The following is a 14,064-nucleotide window of genomic DNA, read 5'->3' as shown; positions in this document are numbered from 1 at the left end:
AGAAAAAATAAATAAATAATGTTTTTGAAAAAAAATTGTTGCAGTATGTTTCTTTCAACCACAATACTTAAATTATCATTAAAATATCAAAAAAGCAAAACTTTTTTCCTCTTGGTCTCTCATGGCATACTAATAACCATTTGAATTATAAAGAATCAATGTAAGTAACTAAGATGACTTTATTAAGATTACTTTATTGTCATGTAGTCACACGAAATGACTCTCCGCATCTGACTCATCCAGGTTGGCACCTGTTGAACACACACATGCACGGGGTGACACACTCATGGAGACAGATGCCATACACTGGAGCGGTGGGGCAGCCACTTCCAGCGCCCGGGGAGCATGGGGGGTACGGAGCGGCGAGAGTAGGAATGGAAGTTATTGGAGGACCCACTCTAAGCACAGAGCCTGATAGGTTGTGGGTACAGTGGGACACGTTACCCCGGCGGCTTTGGATTTGCTACCAAACATACAACTGGTTGCTGATAGCAAAAATTTTAACTTCAGTTGTGAAGGACGAGGCCGCCGCCCGTAGAAAGAGTTATATACGCAGACAATGTTCTGAAGACATGGCAGCAGTATGTCTGAGTTACCAACGATCTGTTGGTAAACACACTCGTCCCTGGGTGGGCTCGAACCACCAACCTTTCGGTTAACAGCCGAACGCGCTGGCCGATTGCGCCACAGAGACTCTGTCAGCAACTTAATAAACAATGCATAATATGAAAACATATAACCGAATTGTTATCACCACAGAGACCATTTCCGTTCATGCCTTCCAGCTGTGTGAGGAGCATTACTGCCATCTACTGGACTGACTATTAAGCTGCTGGAGTTTTTCCTGCCGCAGCCTCTCAGGCACTGATAATGGTGCCTTTTTCTCTTCTTCTGTGATTATATTCGCAGAATACTTTACAGAGTCCTCTTAGTCTCTATTCAGATGTTGGTCCTCTCTATCTTTCATCCAGTTTGTTTGTCTCAGTACATGAAGACAGTCTGAGAGGTGAAAAGGTCAGAGGTCAGTCTGGATGTGCAGGAAAAGCAGCCTCATGGAGCTTCAGGGTTCTGTTAAATAACTACTGAAGTTTGCCCTCCTGTTATTGGATTATGTTAAATAAAGACAAGGGAGTATAACCAGCAGAGCTACTGCATGTACTACTACTCCTATCACTTCCATTGCAGCGTAGAGTCTGATCCCTCCTGAAATGTCTGGCTGTGGACTCTCAGTCGGTCTCTGAGGTTGGGAGTGATCAGCAGCTGCTGTAAAGGACAAAACATGAAGGTGATTTATGGAAATAGAAAACATTTCCCTCATCATTAGTAGCTGTTAGTAATTCTTCATCTGCTGTCAGAGAAACTGTTGTTCTGCTGCATTTTGTCTGTTTTCTCTTAATTTGCTTTGAGTTTTGGATTTTGTGTTAACAGCTGACAGAATAAAATGTTGTGGATACTGTTCATATGTATGAGTCTATATGAACAACACAACAACACAAGCAGAGACAGTTGGTTCTCAGCTACTTTAAACTCTGAGCTGGATAAACTGTGTTAGTTCTGTAGTGGTTCTTCATGGCTAACTACTGGAACATCTGAGCTTTAAATCTCATGTTAACTCTCAGCAGGAAAAAACTCCAAATGAACAAGAACCAGCAGTAAAAATCTTAAGGAGATTAAATCCACGATGTGAACTCACCAGTGACGCTGAGTCGACATCTTCCAAAGCTGAAGCCACAATCAGTCTTCACTTCACACACATACAGACCAGAGTCCTCAGTCCTGAGCCTGGACACATGAAGTCTGATTCGTCCTTCTCTGAGGGCGTCTTTGTCACTCTGGACTCGTCCTGCAAACTGTTCATCCTGAGACTCTGACACCTCAACACCTTCATGAACATGATACAGGAATAAGACTCTGTGATCAGTTATCAGGTTCCAGATGATATACAGGGAGCTCCAGGAGCTGTCAGGTTTGGTTGTGAACATCCACTCCAGAGTGATGTTGTGCTTCTCCTCTGCCTGATAGGAGCTCTGTGGCACATTCACTTCAAATGTTGCTGCTGAGGAGACAGAGAGGGAAAGAGAGGAGCAGACACTCTTTCACATGTGATAGCAATAATCTGCATTATCTAAGCAAACACAGAAGATGATCAAAGCAAGGCCATAACTACCATAGAGGACACCAAGGCCGTGTCCTCGGTATTTAAAATAAAAAATGTTTTGCTTAAATTGTGGTGATTTTATATTTGAAGAGCCAAGAGTAGCGCTGTTTAATAAAACAGTGGCCCAGTTTGGGCATACGTGCTGCGCGTCATCAACAACCTGCACTGTCTATATGGTAACTACCACACACAAGTCGAACTGATGTTGTTACCGTGAGTGAGTCAGTCAGTCTCACCAGTCACTGCAAGAGGAGCACATCAAGCTAAAAATGTAGGTGGAGAGCAGTTTAAGTGGTAGATGACTGAGAAAAATGTGGAGATATTTTTATTGCAGCCCAGCGTACTACTCAGATAGGAAGGACACATCAAATCAAAGTTTCATTTTGGTTAAATTTCCACCGGTTGAGTCAACATTCATTTTGCGACTGAAATGTCAGCGACGTCTTCGATTGAAAATGAAACGTTTATTCAGTGTTGATTTAAATAATTTTCTGTGGTAACTTGCCCTTACTTCATGAGTCACCATAATGGTCCTTCAAAAAGCCTCAGAATGCCCCATTTTTACCTCAAATTTCAAAAGCTCTGCGCCGCCCTCAGGGTTTTTTAAGATTTCTGTCACATCTGAAAACATGATGTTGAAATGGTGTGTTGTTTTCATTTCTATCAGTTTAGTATCTGACTGTGTTTATATTCTTCACTAAAGGGAAAACAGGATAGCGTGGAAAAGGCTGAGCCAAACCAAGCTCATCTTTGGGCCAAGCAGCAAGAAGAGGAGCAGAGATAGAGGGAGAGCAGCTACTAGAAAAGGAAGAGACTATGCCAGACCTGTATACGTTTTAAAAGTCAGCTGTTTAATGCATGATAATTGAAGTATTGTGTAAGATTCACAGATTAGGCACTATCATCAACATGATAGTGTAATAGGGCTTGGGTATCTATTTTAAATACTGAAGGAAATATGAAGCATTTGTATACAGTATATTATCCCTCTGTCCCAGGACAATTCATTCCTTTTTATTCCTAATTCATGACTTGATGAAATTCATTCTCCAGTTTTACTCATTTGCAAATCATTTAGGATGAGGGTGATGTTCTCTGATAACAAACAAAACAAAATAGGCCTACAAGTCATTGTGTTGCTTTTGCTCCTTAAGAGTGACCAGATTTAAATAACAGAATTAAAAAGATTTCCAGGGAAGCATGCCCCTGAACCTGCCTAGGAGTTCTGACTCATGACCTCAGTATTTTTTGGGCCCCCTGATCACATTCATATTATTCTGTTAGTATCTTTACCTCATATATTTGTATTTATCTTTGTAAATTTTTCCTTTGCATATCCCCCCAACTTGTTTCCTTCATTGAAATTTCTCTTTTACTAGGTAAACTTGTTAGACAGCACTGCATACATTTTCATTGCTATGCTGATGATACTCAAATAAAGAGTTGGTCTTAATTCAAACAAAACTGAAGTTGTTGCCTCTGGACCTGAGTGCTTCAGGATCAAACAGTTGCTCTAGATGACATTTGGCTTCTGGTACTACAGTGAGGAACGTTGGACTTATTTTTGACCAGGATCTGTCCTTTGACGCACATATAAAACAGGTTTCTAGGACTGCTTTCTTTCACCTTCGTGGTATTGTCAAAACTAGAAACATCCTGTCTCAGAGTGATGCAGAAAAACTGCTCCATGCATTTGTTACTTCAAGATTGGACTACTGTAATTCTTTATTAGTGGGCTGTCCCACAAATTCTCTGAAAAGCCTCCAGCTGATCCAAAATGCTGCAGCCAGAGATCTGATGAGAACTAACTGGAGAGATCATGTTTCTCCAGTTTTAGCTTCTCTTCATTGGCTCGCTGTTAAATTCAGAATAGAATTTAGAATTCTTCTCCTTGCATATAAAACCTCTTAATAACCAAGCACCATCATATCTTAGATATTTTATGGTGCCCTATTTTCCAAACAAAGCACTTTGCTCTCAGACTGCAGGTTTACTTGTGGTTCCCAGAGTTTCTAAAAGTAGAATGGGGGGCAGAGCCTTCAGTTATCAGGCCCCTCTCTGTGGAACCAGCTGCCAGTTTGGGTTCAGGAAGCAGACACCCTCTCTACCTTTAAGATTAGAGACCTTCAAGAAGGCTTATAGGGATGGCTCAGGTGACCCTGAAACATCCCATAGTTAGCTGCAAGTTCAGAAAGTATCCAGCAGGTGGCAGACTAGCTCCACAGCAGACATTTTTCACAAGAGCATTTTTGTCCAGTTAAGTACTGAAAAGGCAATGATTAGAAAACAGTTTAAGAGGCTAAAATGGCTTCTGATACTGTTATTTTTCACACTGTTGATTTTCATGTTGTGAAAGGTGATAGTGAAGGTCGGTAAATACATCTGTATGAAGGAATTTTTGCTCATTCAAAGATGGTATGATGGGGGCATGATATATTAACTTTTTCGTTATTTATGAATACACCTTTAATTGTTTCACTCTTATTATAAGCTTTCGGCCTAATTGTTTTTAACATTAGTTTTGGTTAAAATTTTCATAATCAGGACACCCCCAGTACATATACTTGCAAATAAAATATCTATATACACTATAAAGATCCAATAGCTGCCCTGACATACATACATTAGTTAACTTTACTAGGTTATCAACAATGTGCATTTATGACTGGTATTTATGACGTAACAGTTAATTGAATGGTAAAAAACGCAAAAATACTTTGTGTTTAGAGTGAAGATGACTTTATTTAGAGTTAAGCTCACTTGCAACAATAAGTAGCCAACACACTCTCACTTCCACTGCACATTCAAATAAGAAGTGTGCATGCGCGGTAGCAACATTCAGTCTCTCCAGCTCAGCAATACCAGACCAGCACACAGACCGGGGCACTGAGGGGAGCCTGCTGACTCGACTTTGGCGCTGTCTTGTTGATTCTTTTGAAGAAGAATAATAGGGTAAAAATGTATTCTCCAGTCAATAACTTGTTTTGCTGCACTGTCAAATAATGCAGTGAGACGTGTTTCGTATAGACTTCCACAGACATTTTTGTACTGTAGCTTTTAAATGCTGCATTATCGAGAGCTTAATTTGCTCATCATCCACTTCTAGAAACCAGATGTGATGGCAATGCACAGCATTGTCCTCTGAGGCCTCCCTGTTCTTCGGAAGTTCTCATGGGAGCATCTTAAAGGAGCACACACAGTTATGGGGAATTTTGACTTGTAATTACCAGTGTCTCAATGAGAGTGAGATAAAAACAAAAAACAGATCCATGAGTTCAGTACAAACATTGGCATGCTTGGCTTGCTAACTGACAGTTTGGTGTATGCCAGCACGGAGAAGTTACCAGCCTAGCTCCTGTGAAGTGAGAGGAATACAGCTTTCATCTGTAAAACTTTATTATTTTAAGTGAAAGACATTGTACATATTATTTTAGTGGTTTCTGTTTGATTTTGAATGATGCAGTTTAGAGAGACAGTAAATCCAGGGTGAGGACACAGCCTCAATATGCTCTACCAGCTGAGGTGCCAGAGCCCTCCCGACCTCGCCTATTTGATTTAAGATTTATAAAAGAAAAAAAAGTGTTATGTTTTAAATGCAGATGCATTTGGTTTTTCTGGTAGTTTACCTTAGAGATGTATTAAATATAAAGGCTGAGTCCAAACCAAAGCATCTGGGGTTTGATTTGAAAGGAGCGCTTTGGTGCATGTTTCCTCCTCTCTCCCACCTGCTTTTTCTGTCTCTACTCTCACTATCAAATAAAGCAGAAATGCCTGAAATGAAGGTTTAGTTGCGTGTATAGTCCAGTGGTTGGCTTCCAGATGTTACCATTGCAACTTAGCTTGGTGAAAATCACGACAGTGATTATTTTGTTCACTTTTACCGAGTATGCAACTGACTTCTATCCACTGCCATTGTTTGTGCTGAACTAAGCCGTGATGTTAAGAGCTGTAAGCCAGCTACTGGATGTACAGACACAAAAAAGATACTGATCATGTTGTCTTACTGTGAAAATGATGGAGAAAGGGTTAACTCCCAAATGGTCGGATTACTCCTTTAATGCACAAGACAGGAAGGCAGTGTCGGCAGGACAGATGAAATGGTGACAGTTTATAACATTTCCCTGTTGTAATGTCATTTTTTTGCTCGGTTTCATCACAGGATTGTGACACTGATGAGATCTGGGCACAAGTATCTGTCAGGGTGCTGACTGTTGGCCGTGAAGATGTGCAACTCACTCCAAATCAGTCCCACCTTCACCCAGTGTCGACTGCCATCATTGCTGAGGGAGCTATTGTAATGGATGATCTCCAGAACCTACCTGAGGCACATTGCCTCTCGTTTGGACTCTCATATGCTTTACATTTGGACGACTCTAAAGCCATGAAAAACACTTTTGGCTGTAGATGTACGTATATTCATTCACACATATGTGAGATCCATTGACAGTCATTACCCTCTCAGGTTTTTGCGCTCATTGAATGAAGCCACTTTACACTTATCAGCATGCTTAAAAAAACGTTTTTTTCATATACTTTTTTTTAGTGATTTTTGAGTAACATTATTCATGGATACAAAAGTGCACTTGTCAGCATATTGGTTCTTTACCACAGGTGGTCTATAAACTGTTAGTTATTACAGTTTCAAAGCTGTGTTTACTGTATTATTATTGTATTAAAGCTGTGTTTGTGGATGTTATTAAAGACAATCTTTAAAAAAAAGTAGATATAAAAGGAAGAAAAATAAAAAAACAATTGATATAACTGAACTTTCAACTGTGTTATCACCTTGAGTTATTACGTTTAATTGTAATTCAGATTATTTTAGGAGATTGGAACCTGTCTTTCATTCCTTTTTTGATATTTGAGGCAGATTGCTAAGTAAGTCAGATTGCTGTTTAAGTATATATAGCTTAGAAATGCTAAGTTAGTCCAACTTAGATACGTGTGTTATATTGACTAAACAGAGTAAATTTCACATGCAATGATTTAGTAGATTAAAATAGTAATTCTGAGTTGGTCTTTACTAAGTCGAGTGTACATCTAAAGTAAGTTCAATCAAGTATACTCTACTTAACCTATTTTTTTTAAGTGCAATCGGTTTGCATGCTTGTTTAGGTAATGATAACTAACTGGATTTTACAGTGTAGGTGCTTGCAGTGGTTTCCAGCATGGAAATCACATAAGAGTATGGTTGTCTCTCAGAAATGTTGTGCTGTGATTAATTTGTGTGTTCATTATATCCAAGCAGATGAAAAATGACTCCAGCAGTTTATTGTTTTCTCTCTCCCACCTGCTTTCGACTTTCAGTCACAGTCTGGGTTTTAAACACAACGCATTATTCTATTTAAAATGCCTTCTTTTTTTTAATCAAAACTGTTTTGTGCAACATGTTCTGCTACACTTTTCATGAGAATATAATTACAGATAGTTCACAACTTTCTTTAGTGAACACACCATGTTGGACCAACACATGACAGAAAGCAACATTTCTTTCAACCGATTAAGAAGCCTATTCACAAGTTCAATGAACACACAAAGTTGAATTAAAACTCTCTCTCTCTAAAAATGACCCAAGAGAAAAAAAAATAAATAATTATAATCATCATGGTCATTATGTAGTTATTAATAAGTTATATTGTTTATCATAACTAAAATGGGTTTATTCTACATCAAACTGAAAGCAAAACTTGTCAAAGCACACGATCAATGGAATTTTTGCCAACAACCCTTTTTCTTTTAGGAGTGTTCTGCATAGTTAGCTTTCAACAATTATAGAGCAAAGACTTGAGACACTGCATTAATAACTGAGGTATAAATTCACTTGAGGCCAATCAGAAGCTCGGCTATAAGTCTATCAACTCTGCACAGTCGTGAGGTGATATTTGTTTTTTTCATAGGGGCACGTGACAGATGTTAGTACCCTAGTGAGTAATTTGGCGAGACCGTGCTGTGTGAGTGCTGCCTTGTGATCAAGTTTGGTAGATCTGATGTGGGAGTAACAGAGGATTTTGCAGATAAAGATGCACTGGCATGGTGACACTGACATGGTTTATTCACCTGCAACCAAATGCGCAGATGTTTGCAGCAGGGGTTTCTAAAGGTAACATATAATTCTACATTAAGGTCACTTGGAGGCACTGTTGTCACATTTATGCCAAACGTGTATTGGAGGAAGTGTTCCTGTTGCACATCCTGTCTTTTGTGTTTATCAGTTTTTTTTGTTTCTTTTACAAATAATAACTCAGAATTTTATATTCCACACTTTTATCCGATTTGTCTGTGCTATGAGGGTCACTTTGTGCCAAAATGTTTTCACATGTGCTCGGCTTATGCCTACTGAACATATGACAAACAGGAGGGGGGGCCGGAGCCTATCCCATCAGTCAACGGGTGAGAGGCGGGGTACACCCTGGACAGGTGGCCAGTCCATTACAGGGCCACACAGAGACAAACGAGACAAACAATCACAGACACGCTCACTCCTAAGGACAATTTTACAGACAACAGTTAACCTAACATGCACGTTCTTGGATGGTGGGAAGAAGCCGGAGTACCGGAGAGAACCCATGAATACACAGGGAGAACATGCAAACTCCACACAGAAAGGCCCCAGCCGGGAGTGACTTAAAACCTTAAAAGTGACATTTTTCTAAAATCTTATTATGTCTCGAGTGAGCCTGTAATTCAAAATTGGACAATTGTAATTCTTTATTATTGGGCTGTCCCACAAATTCTCTGAAAAGCCTCCAGCTGATCCAAAATGCTGCAGCCAGAGATCTGATGAGAACTAACAGGAGAGATCATGTTTCTCCAGTTTTAGCTTCTCTTCATTGGCTCGCTGTTAAATTCAGAATAAAATCTAAAATTCTTCTCTTCACACTTTAATGACCAAGCTCCATCATATCTTAAAGATCTCATAGTTTGATATTTTCCCAACAGAGCGCTTTGATCTCAGACTGCAGGTTTACTTGTGGTTCCCAGATTTTCTAAAAGTAGAATGGGAGGCAGAGCCTTCAGTTATCAGGCCCCTCTCTATGGGACCAGCTGCCAGTATCTGTTAGGGAAGAAGACACTCTCCCTACCTTCAAGATAAGGATTAAACCCTTCTTTATTGATAAAGCTTATAGTTAGGGATGGCTCAGGTGACCCTGAAACATCCCACCCATAGTTAAGCTGCTATAGGCCTAAACTACTAAGGGATCTCCTATCCCCATGATGCACCTTTCTTCACTAATCTCTTTACTCTCCATTTCCACAAGTTATAATTGTCTCCAATTTGGGTTTATCTTATCCCAGGCCAGGTATTGAGATACTTGTCCCCTCTTTTCTGTCCTTTCCTGAGGTTTTTTTCTTCTTTCGACAGTCGCCTCATGTATGCTGAGGATGGGAGACTGGGTCAAAATGTTTTTATTTAATTTGTTGGCTTCCTTAGCTGGGGCAACTTTTTTGAACTGGCATTGTATAAATTGCTCTAATCTGTGTAATTATGAATTTGATTCGATTTTAATATTAATGTATTGATATAGGCTTGAATTGGACTATGTCTGCCTATATCTTTCCTTTTTGATAAAGCTTATAGACACTCTCTCCCCTGTGTTTCCCTGTTCCAACAGGTATCCTTTGAATGGTGTTATGGTGTTTTTCCCCCTCTTTTCTGTCCTCTCAAACCCCAGCTGGTCGAGGTGGATGGCCACCCTTCCTGAGTCTGGTTCTGTCAGAGGTTTCTTCCTGTTAAAAGGGAGTCGTTCCTTTCCACAGTCGCCACAGGCTCAGGACTGGAGATTGGACTGAAGACAAGTTTCGGTGCAATCTGTTGGTTTCCTTAGCTAGGATATTGTTTTTGAATTGGCTCTACGTGAATGAATTGGATTGTTTTAAAATGAATTAATTGGATTTCATTGGATTATGATTACAATGAATTGATTTCCAGTTGGCTTGAATTGGACTATGTTAATTAAGTTCCTTGAGATGACATTTGTTGTAATTTGGTGCTATATATATAAAACTGAATTGAATTTAAATGAATTCCCTCTCGCCCGATGACTCTAGAGATAGGCTCCAGCCCCCCCGTGACCCTACTGACAGGTTAAGTGGGTATAGAAAATGGATGGATGGACTTAGAGATGGACTCTTAGAGATAAAATTTGTTTTGATTAGGAGCTTGGTAAATAAAACTGACAGGACAAGCCTGCAGGTGCAAGTTCAGCAAATATCCAGTAGGTGGCAGACTACCTCTATAGCAGATGCTTAATTTTTCACAAGAACATCTTGTTTGGTCAGTTAAGTACTGAAAAGTCATTGATTTGGGCATACTTTAACATCTTAAAGGGGCTTTTGAAACTGTTATTTTTCACACAAAGGATTTTTCTGATGTGAAAGGTTATAGTAGAGGTCGGTTAAAAAACCTGTTTAAAAGAATTTGAGCTCATTCAAGGATAGTATGATGAGGGGCTGATATACTAACCTTTCCATATATATATATATATATGATTGTTTCACTGATGTTAATTTGTTTAAAATCTGGTAATTTCGAACATTGGTATCGGCCCACAATTTCAAAATCGGTGCCTCCAAAATAAGTTCTTTCCTATACTCACATGAGTGAAGTGCACAGTGAATTAGAAGTTACTGAAGTTTATGTGGCCTGTCAGAGGGAGCATCGGGCCCAGTATTCATTGTAAATGCCTTGTGATACGTCTTCGTAACACGTTTTATATAGAACAACCTGTCACTAAAGGAGCTCCACAGTTTGTCTGTCGTACTGCTTTGGTGGAGGTTGTGGGCCTTATAAATAAATTATATTCATATGTTTATAAACTCTAAAGATATAGTGATTAAAAGAGGTTGACAACGCCACCTAGGTTTGAGAGCCCAAGACTCTAAAGACACGTACAGGTTCTTAATCAAAACTAGGTTTGAGCAGACTTAAAAAAACAGGAGTCTAACTGGTATTTTACAAGATTTATTGTCATAAAATAGGTAACCCAGCCCAAAGTCTCCGCCAAGGATCCCACAGCCTCTGGATCATCTCACTCTCCAACTGGGGCAAGTGACAGACCTTCAACTCTGGTGGTGGAACAAGCCCTCAGTCACTCCAAAACACAAGAGTGAGGAAATATCAGTACTCACTGGTAGTCCACCTCCACCTCCACGGCCCTTGAAGAAGGCTCCGTACCCCCCATGCTCCCCGGGCGCTGTAATTGGCTGCCCCACCGCTCCAGTGTATGGCATCTGTCTCCATGAGTGTGTGACCCTGTGCATGTGTGTGTTCAACAGGTCCCAACCTGGATGGGTCAAATGCAGAGGAGTAATATTAAATTAAATCATTTTAGTTATTTACATTGATCCTCTATCATTCAAATGGTTATTAATATGCCATGAGACTAAAGGGAAAGAAAGTTTACCAGTTTTGACAATAATTAAAACCAGATTCATTCTGCGGGAGGCTCCCTGGGGTTATAATTGCAAGACAGTTTCTCCTGAAATGCCTCAAGTCAAGATGAAGCACAGGTCTGCTACTCAGGCTTTGTGGACTCTTCTTTTATAACAAACCTTTACACAGAAAACTGTGAAAATGTGGTTCCTCCTCTCCAGTACCCCCGAATAGACCTTACCAGGGAGGCTGAGGAGTGTGATCCCGTTATTCCTGTCTGACACACATATTCTTACAATTTGAATTTATTGAAGTTTGTTGAAAATGAGAAATGTGTTTTTATGTCCAACAACGTTCTTTTCAATATTTGATGCTAATGATAAAAGCTCCATGATGTCAGATTTTATGTTCAAAGCAGAACATGTGAAACAACATAAAAAGTCAACGTTGACTTAACAGCATACATGTGTAACTGTGCTGTCGACACAGTGATGTAAACACCAGATAAAGAGAGAGAATGAGCTTTTACTGTCGGACTGTGTTGACTAAAGTGAGGACAGAAAACAACAGACTGAGCGAACAAAGAGAAAATCAGGAGCCTGCAGGGAAATCTTGCCCCACAGCTGAAAGTTTCTCCTTTAAACAGAGAAGTTTCAGTATTTTTCTGTTTTCACCACACTGCTGAATGAGTTCAGGTGTTGATGCTGATCAGTGTTTCCTGAATCTTTCTGTTCTGTTGAAGAGTACTTTTTGTTGTGAATGATGTTGTCAGATTGGTAAATAAAATCTACTCTTTGTTCCACTGTCTTTATATAGAAAGTCCAAGATCTTTAATCCTTCCCCAGGCAAGAGGAAACATGGCTCTGATGAGGCTAAAGAACACGAGCAACAATTTACTAAAAGTTTATTGAACTTTTTGCATCGTTTCATTCCAACAAATACTCCTGCAGTTAAAGTGTTCCACACATACGTTATCTAACTTTTTAAACAAAATCACATGTATACATATATTTAATTTCTATTGAGAAATGCAGCAGAGCACCAGAGTTTCCTCATGTGTAAGAGGATGGAGGTGAGTTTGATGGGTCAAACACACAAAAAACACCTGAGCAGTCAGATCAAGCAGCTTTAAGCAGCTTGGTGGTTTTACTCTCTTTGGCTCCACTTTCTCAAGATGTCCTCTGCTGCGTCCAGAGTGGAGTCCTCCTGTTAGACACTCATTCATATGCTGATGTACATTCCAGCTGTCGTGACACTAAACAGGGAAACTCATCTTTTAACACCAGTAAAATCTATTCATGGTTCAAATGTTTTGACCTGTTTTGACTCCCCCTGTAAGCATGTAGTGTTCTAACCCTTCACACTGTGCGGTCAATGCTTGTTCCTTTCAAAAAGGAGTGTATCAACTCTATGTAAGCACAGTGCATAAATATGTACAATAAAAGGGGAAATCAAACCCTCAACAATATCAAAAATACCTTATTTGTCTTTGGAAGAATAACTTTTGAAGAAAATGACCTTTTAATTGTTTCTTATTTTGATAAAAGAATCCAAACAAGTGCGTAATTTTTTTTTCAAGTTTTATTTTATTTAAACACATAAATCAATGTAATAATAATTTGTGTAGGATCTTGTTCATATTCTTATTTGAATGACACAATAATGCTCTGAACAGTTGTGAGAACAATGCACTGATACTTTCAGTCAGTGCAGTTGTTCAGGATGAAAAGATAGAGTCGTACAAAAGATAGATACATTTGAAGTATTTTTATTGATGTTACTGTAACAGGATGTATAGAGATTTCATTGGGTGACTAGTCTTGTGAGCGAAACTAAACGCTGCTGCTACTTTCTCTCTTGATGTTGTTGTCTTTGTATTGTCGGCGATGTTTAGGCGTCATATATTTTTTGAAGCGCCTCCACATTGAAGGCAGCTCTGGTCTTTCTTCTGAGGGGTTAAACTTGTCCACTGCTTGTTCTGGTACTGCAAGTTGAAGAGACAAGTCTTCTGTGGCATGTGAGGGGTTTGATGTTGGAGAGTCCTCTGACTGTTTAGAGGCTGGTTCCATTTCGATGACAATGAAAGTTCTTTCATGATTTTGCTTTGGAAGTGGTTCCTGGACAACGATCGGTGATGAAATGTCCTCCGTGTCTTGAGGTTCCTGCATGACTTCAGGCTGGTCGTTCTTTATAATGGTCTCTACCGTCTTTTTGTTTTTGCGCCGACGCTTTTTAGAGGAAACTTTCTCCTTTGGTGGCTCTGAGACATCTTTTGGTTGTGGGACTAATTCCATTTCGATGTCACTCACCAGCTCTGGGACCACGTCTGGTTGTGGCACTCCAGCCTGATGAGCCAAATCTGATGGAATCACTTCCTGTGAGTCTTCAGAAGCCCTTTCTATTTCCTTTTCTTCCACGGGTTCAGAAATCTTCTCTGGTTCCTGGACAACGAAAGGTGATGAAATGTCCTCCGTGTCTTGAGGTTCCTGGATGACTTCAGGCTGGTTCTTTACAATGGTTTCTGGCATCTTTT

The 14,064-nt window shown here is 39.7% G+C and overlaps 1 non-coding gene across 1 annotated transcript; it reads right to left on the bottom strand.

The window, feature by feature from the left end:
• Positions 1 to 620: 620 nt before the first annotated feature.
• trnan-guu (transfer RNA asparagine (anticodon GUU)) lies at positions 621 to 694 on the bottom strand. Its single transcript has one exon. It is a non-coding gene; the product is annotated as a tRNA-Asn (tRNA).
• Between the last annotated feature and the right edge of the window lie 13,370 nt (positions 695 to 14,064).

Source organism: Leuresthes tenuis, unplaced genomic scaffold (assembly GCF_036924035.1).
Source record: "Leuresthes tenuis unplaced genomic scaffold, fLeuTen1.0.hap1 SCAF_17, whole genome shotgun sequence".
In the NCBI taxonomy this organism is placed as follows: domain Eukaryota; kingdom Metazoa; phylum Chordata; class Actinopteri; order Atheriniformes; family Atherinopsidae; genus Leuresthes; species Leuresthes tenuis.
The sequence above is the reverse complement of the archived record's forward strand: the minus strand, read 5'-3'. Positions and strand labels throughout refer to the sequence as shown.